This window comes from Limulus polyphemus, unplaced genomic scaffold, assembly GCF_000517525.1.
Source record: "Limulus polyphemus unplaced genomic scaffold, Limulus_polyphemus-2.1.2 Scaffold4922, whole genome shotgun sequence".
Taxonomy (NCBI): Eukaryota; Metazoa; Arthropoda; class Merostomata; order Xiphosura; family Limulidae; genus Limulus; species Limulus polyphemus.
In genome coordinates, this window is record NW_013670532.1 from 35,037 (window position 1) to 41,337 (window position 6,301).

A 6,301-nucleotide genomic window follows, 5' to 3' on the forward strand; every position below is an offset into this window, starting at 1 on the left:
TTTATTATATTGACCTTTCACCCATGCCTGGCTAACAATACAGAATTTACAATGAAACAGCTTATGTGCACTCATGTTAAAATATCAAATAACATGAAACTGACCTTTGTTCTATACAAAGTAGCTTGTCTTGGCTGTGTTTTAGTAGACTAGTATTTTGTAAAATACAGTCACATTTAAATTGTTATACATGTACATAGATTATTGCTATTTTGATACAAGTTCTTATACTTATTTTTCTTAAAACATAGAACAGTAAATAAAGAAGTAAAGTAAACAATTATCTCTTCTAGTTACAACCTTTGAACTTGGTTACTGCTTGCTAAGCCTTCAAAAAATTTGCACGTGGAGGATATGAAACAAAATATTTTTTTTAAGGTTTTATATATACATTTTAATAACTAAAAAAATCATAAATTACTACATTAATACCATAGAATTCCACTATAATTTATCAAGCTTAGTAACCAAGATGTATTTTAGTCTAAAAAATATGAAATTTCGAGCAGACTAAAGACACACCCTACCTCGTTGAAATATTGGTTCCAAAGAAAGAAATGGTGTTAAGCCCATTAAAATGGCTGAGAAAGCCACTAGGGGGACATTCTGAGCTTCTAATTGGTTATTCATGACATATATAGAAGTCAGTGTATATTAGGGAGCATTTCTGAAAATGGAAAGAGGTGGGTGGGGTGCCACTGTGTTTGATTTATTGCATGAGCAATATCTTAGCAAATTGTAAAGATAAGAGGCTCTTATTATGTATTCTAGCTTGTCAATATCTGTAATTTGAGTTTTTAATTCGTATGAAACTATAGACTTAGTATTTTGACTTCACAAACATCTAATATGAACCAGTGCTGCATTCAACATACCATGTGACCATTTTAATATTTATTTTTAAATTAACAAATTGAGTAATGTATAGTTCTAAAATATGAAGTATAATGTACAGTTTGATACCAAACTTATTGACATAAATTGATCAATTAGTATTTCAATAAAATTTTGAGTGTGAGTCAACAAACGAGATGACATGGCCTTTCACCTGTGATCCATATAGAAAGGGTTAATTGTGTTTTCATTTTATTACTTTTAAAAGTCAACATAATCAGTAGTTAATTACATTTTTCAATTTGTTATTCATTGATATTCTTTAGTGTGTGTCATAATTTGTGAAGTTTTTCTTTTTATAGGTATATTCCATAAAAAAAACAAAAATACATCTTAAGCTTCTGATACGGTACATTACCTCCTCTCACATAAATAGCTATTCACTTTCAGTGCTGCCTTCTATATAAAAAAAATTACACATACCACAAGCTTTTTTTCTCCCATCTATTAGAATTGACTGACTTCAATGTGTGTCTCATGCAAATCATCATGTGATAACCCTCCATCAATAAGAGTGTGACAAACTTTCATTACATATGCGACTCCCTCTATACAATTCTACCTAACTATCACTTCTCGTTTGGCATTACTTGTGTTCAGACATATTTTGCTTTTGGTGCTTTTCATGTGCTTTGCAATCGTAAACTTACTGCTTTCAATTCTGGAGTGGGATTTCTTCATTAATTTTTTTAATTATATTGAAGACATTTTTTACTTTAACTTCCCAGTTTTTTGTTTTTTCTCTCTCACATTTGTCTGTCAAACATTTTTGTTTGATTCATATTAATGAAATTAATTCTGAGGTTCAAGTTACCACTTTGGGTATCATACCTCCTACAAACACTCTTTCACAGGCTGCACTGGATTTATCAACAATTATCTGCCGAGAGATTGATCATTACATGGGTCAACCATCTTCACTTGAACTTGCCCCACTTCCTCCTGAACAAGCCTAACCTGTTCTTGCCAATGAAGACTTTGATAGCTTTTTTCCACCACTAGAATTTGCCATATCTTCCTATGCCCAACCTGCAGAATCAGCTAGGCCTAATATGGCATTTTTTTAGACATTTCTCAGGTATGTGATGTTTTATCCATTTCTCCAATTTCCTATGATCCCCGTTCTTCTTTGTTGCATGATAGTTCTTCCTCTTCGTATTTAGTTTTCTCACCCTCCACAGATATTAGGGTTCATGCTGAGCAATTTGCTTCACAAGTGGTTGAGGGTTCCAGCATGCCTCACCCTCCAAGGGCTATGGATCAGTTTGCTTTGGCTTACCATCATGCTGACTGTCTGTTTCTCGACTCTCAGCAGTAGGGTTCTATTTTACCTGTGTGTGAGGTGGTCCCTGATTTTCCTGTGTGTTTAACCCATGCCCAGTTTCCAAACCTTCATCTTGCTCTTACTTCACTTCTACAATATTTATCTGCCATCCATCTCCATTCCAAGGCAATACGGCAAGATGTAAAGGGCAGTCCTTGATTTTCCATTGCGTTTAACCCATGGTCAATTTTTATGCCTTCTTCTTACCCTTACTTCCTTTCTGCGATATTTATCTACCATCCCTCTCCTTTCCAAGACAATACACCAAGATCCTGAGAGTTTTCAAGGGACAGCTCTTCCATTATTACCTCCATGTTGGCTCATTTTTCATCTTCAGCTCTTGCTTTACACACATGGTTTCTCTATTATTGGGATCTTTGAGTTGCCATGCGACCTTGTCCCAGGTTCGTTTGCCACCCACTTATCTAAGGGATTTATGTATGGCCCCTTTGCTTACTGGTATATTTTTGATCATGTACTTGAGACTTTGGAATCACAACAGGAGTCAGTGCATCAACACACTACCATTTCCTCTTTGGGAACTCGTTTGTCACAGTCGGAACCACAACAAATTTCTATTCCTGTTTCTTTTTCTAGTCCTTCCCAGCCCTTACCTGTTCCTCCCTCTAGGGGTTCTTCATCTCATCATTTTATTCAACATAGATGGGCACGATGGCAACAGTACTGGTGACTATCCACTGGGTTCCAGTCTGCTGCGAGCTCGATTGTGCCAATTTGTTCTCTTTTTGGCAATCTTTCACCACTTATCAGTGGTTTATTTGGATTTTATCAGAGGGACTTGTCCTTCAATTCCTTTCCCCTCTCCTTTGTCTCAGGTACCTGTATCCTTCCCTCTGCCTCGGGATCCTATCACCAGCCAGTGTCTATCAGAGGTGGTGCCTTTTGTCTCAACAAGCCATTGAGCCTGTCCATCATCTTTCTCCATGCTTATATTCCAGATTGTTGTCCTCAAGAAAACCAGAAACTGGCAACCTGTAATAGATTGGTCCCACCTCAGTCAATTTCTCAGTGTACCCTCTTTTACCATGGAATCGTTTCTCACCCTCAGGTGGGCTTTTTCTGAAGGTTTGTGGATGACCAAGATGGACGTTATGAATGCTTACTTGCATATCCCGATATCTCATCAGTCGCAACTATATCTCTGGTTTGTTCATCATGGGGAGGCTTATCAGTTTCATGCACTGCTCTTCGGGCTTCCTTCAGCTCTGTCTGCTTTTTGTTCAGGAGGTTAGAGCATTCACTTCTCACCAACATTCTCTTTCGGGTTGAGCTTTCATCATTATATGGATGATTGGCTACTGTTAGCTCGTTCCATACAGGAGTCCGCCCATCACACTCATCAGAGATCCTGGAGGCAGCTCAGGTGGGCTGGTTAATCAAATTGGAGAAGTCATTTCTTCAACCTACCCAACATCTTGTCTATTTGGATGTTGTTTTTCAACACCCATCTCAGTCGAGCCCAACCTTCTCATCTTTAACTTCGTTCTATGGAGCTTTCAAGTCTCCATGCTCTTACTGTTTCCTCTATTACAGCTTGCGAGGTTCTGTTGCTTTTGGGGATGTGTCTTCTATGGCAGCCCTTATTCTCTTAGATCATGCTCATATGCGGGCTCTTCAGTGGGTTCTTCACAACCAGTAGAATCTTGTATGGGATCCTTTGCAGGCTCTTATTACCCTTTCTCTTACCATATTCGACGATCTGTAATGATGGTTGGACAAGACTTGCATGCCAGGGGTTTCCCACTTCCTCCTTACCCAAATTTACACATTTTCATGGACACATCTCTTCAGAGATAGGGAGATTGGTTCATTTTCTCCATCTGGCCAGAAATCATCTGGTAATGATCCATTCCAACAATTCTACAGTGGTTGCTTATCTCAATCACCAGGGTGGCACCTGTTCTCAATCCCTCTGAATTCATATGTTGGATCTTCTTTTTTTGGGCCTACAGGCAAGATATTTATATCATGCATGCCATGTTCCAGGTTGCAGATCAGCTTTCCCATCCACACAAAAATCTATCCAAAGATGTGATCTCTCGATCCTCTTGTTTTCCAGTGGCGTTGCCTTCAGTGGGATATTCCTCACATAGATGCTTTTGCCACATCCCTCAACCATAAGTTACCTCTTTTTTGGTTTCCGGGTCCCTCATCTTCTTGCTTTGGCTGTTGATCCTTTCAGACAGGATTGGACCAACAAATACCTATATATTTATCCTCCCAATTGACTTCTTCATCAGGTGATTTTGATTGCCTGTACCGCCCCACATCAAGTCCTTCTGACTTCTCCTCACTGGACAGCTCAGTCGTGGTTTCTGTGGCTTCTCCAGCTACATCTTACCCCTCTGCCTTCCTCCCTTCTTCATCAACCCTCAGTCACTGGTGCTTCATCCAGCCCTTCATGTTCTCTGTTTTCATACTTGGCTTTTATCCAGTCTCATTTTTAACTCGTTCCATTCACCCTTCCTCCATGGAAGTTTATCAATGTAAGTGGAACGTTTTTTTCTGATCGACCAACTGTTTCTCTTATTGCGAATTTTCTTTCTTGGATTTTCAGTGAGGTTTGAATGGAGGCAAAGTGAGGAAGTGAAGTACCACAATAACATCCCAATCCAATAGGAGAGGTAAATTCCTTACAGTATTGGGAAAACAAAAGGTGTGGGACAAGGCCACCTGATAACATGATAAGAGACAGAAGACCCTGAAGGAAATAAGTGTTAAGGGAAAGGTGAAACAAAGAGCATGTGGAAACTCTTAGCCTGTAGATGTCAGAGATCTGATTTATTTGCCATTGATGTTTCATGTACTCTTTATCATCCTACATATATATTCTCTTTTATCTGAATCGTTCTTTCCTCCCAAAAACTTCTGCGGCTATAAAAGGGTAACTCCTCTTTTTTGCCAATTTCCCTTCCTTCCATTTCCCACCTTTATCCTAGGCCTAATCCAGAAAGACTTCTATGTCCTATACATGCTCTTTGCTGTTATATTGCCTGCACTGCTTTCTTCTGTGGTGCCTGTTCCCACCTCTATTCCTTGGCAGTCATCTTCTGTTCATGATCTTTCTCCTTCCACCTTCATCAATTGGATTTGGCTTTTGATTTGATTGGCTTAATCTTCTTTATCATCTTCATACCATGTTTTGTTCCAAGTGTCTCCTCATCAAATTTGACAACTTACCATTTCTCTGGTGTCTCATCTTCATCGTCCATTGGAGGAATTTCTTCAAATGGGCATGTGGACTACTCCTAATACATTCCTCCCTCACTATTTGCATAAGGGTCACAGTTTCTTCGTCTTCAGACTATCATCCTCTGCCAGTAGCCATTATTCAGTCTTCAGTGAGACTTGGACTGGGTAAGTTATCTTTTATTATTCATTTCATGGGCCTTATTTCCCTTTTTATTATTATTACTCATTGTTTGGACTCTGCACTGTCAAGCCATTTCAGCTTGTATATTATAATTTCATGGTCATGCAATGTACACTGCAGAGATGAGGTGTTCCACAAGATTGCATGTAGGTTTATCCTTGTGATAGAATTGCATTATAAGTTTGCTCATCACAGATTGTACCTACCTTTGGACTACATGAGTAAAGCAGAAGGGGATAGCTGCCCAGCCCTGCCATGCAGGATAAATTGAATAAATTGGTATAGTCTGCTTTTAAAAAAATATGGTTTCGTGGTCACCCATTGCACTGTCTCAGGTGTTGTCATTTCTCCAGACTCTCCACCTCATTTTACCCCCTTTTCTTGTAATGGAGTTTGAGAGTCCTTACCACTTTTCAATTCCAAGCTGATAGAGTGGTGGACCATGGAGGCATCATCCTGAATGGGTTAATGAAATACAAACAAAATATAGAAATGATTATAAAACCATTCAGTTGAGAGTAGGGCTGTGTTGTTCTGCTGGTATAGATGACGTGATACCCTCCAATATGAAACCTAAAAATAAATGGGAGTGCGACATCAAAATTGCAGCTCACCCTGTCAATTGGAATCCCTCATCCTACTCCCGCATGGATGTCAGTTCCCAGTGGTCAAGTTTTGGATTTAAAGTA

General features: G+C 39.0%; 1 protein-coding gene across 1 annotated transcript in view; it reads left to right on the forward strand.

The window, feature by feature from the left end:
- The window catches only part of LOC106471867 (protein lin-9 homolog), a 53,820-nt gene that overhangs the window by 29,591 nt on the left and 17,928 nt on the right, over positions 1-6,301 (forward strand). The window lies entirely within an intron of this gene.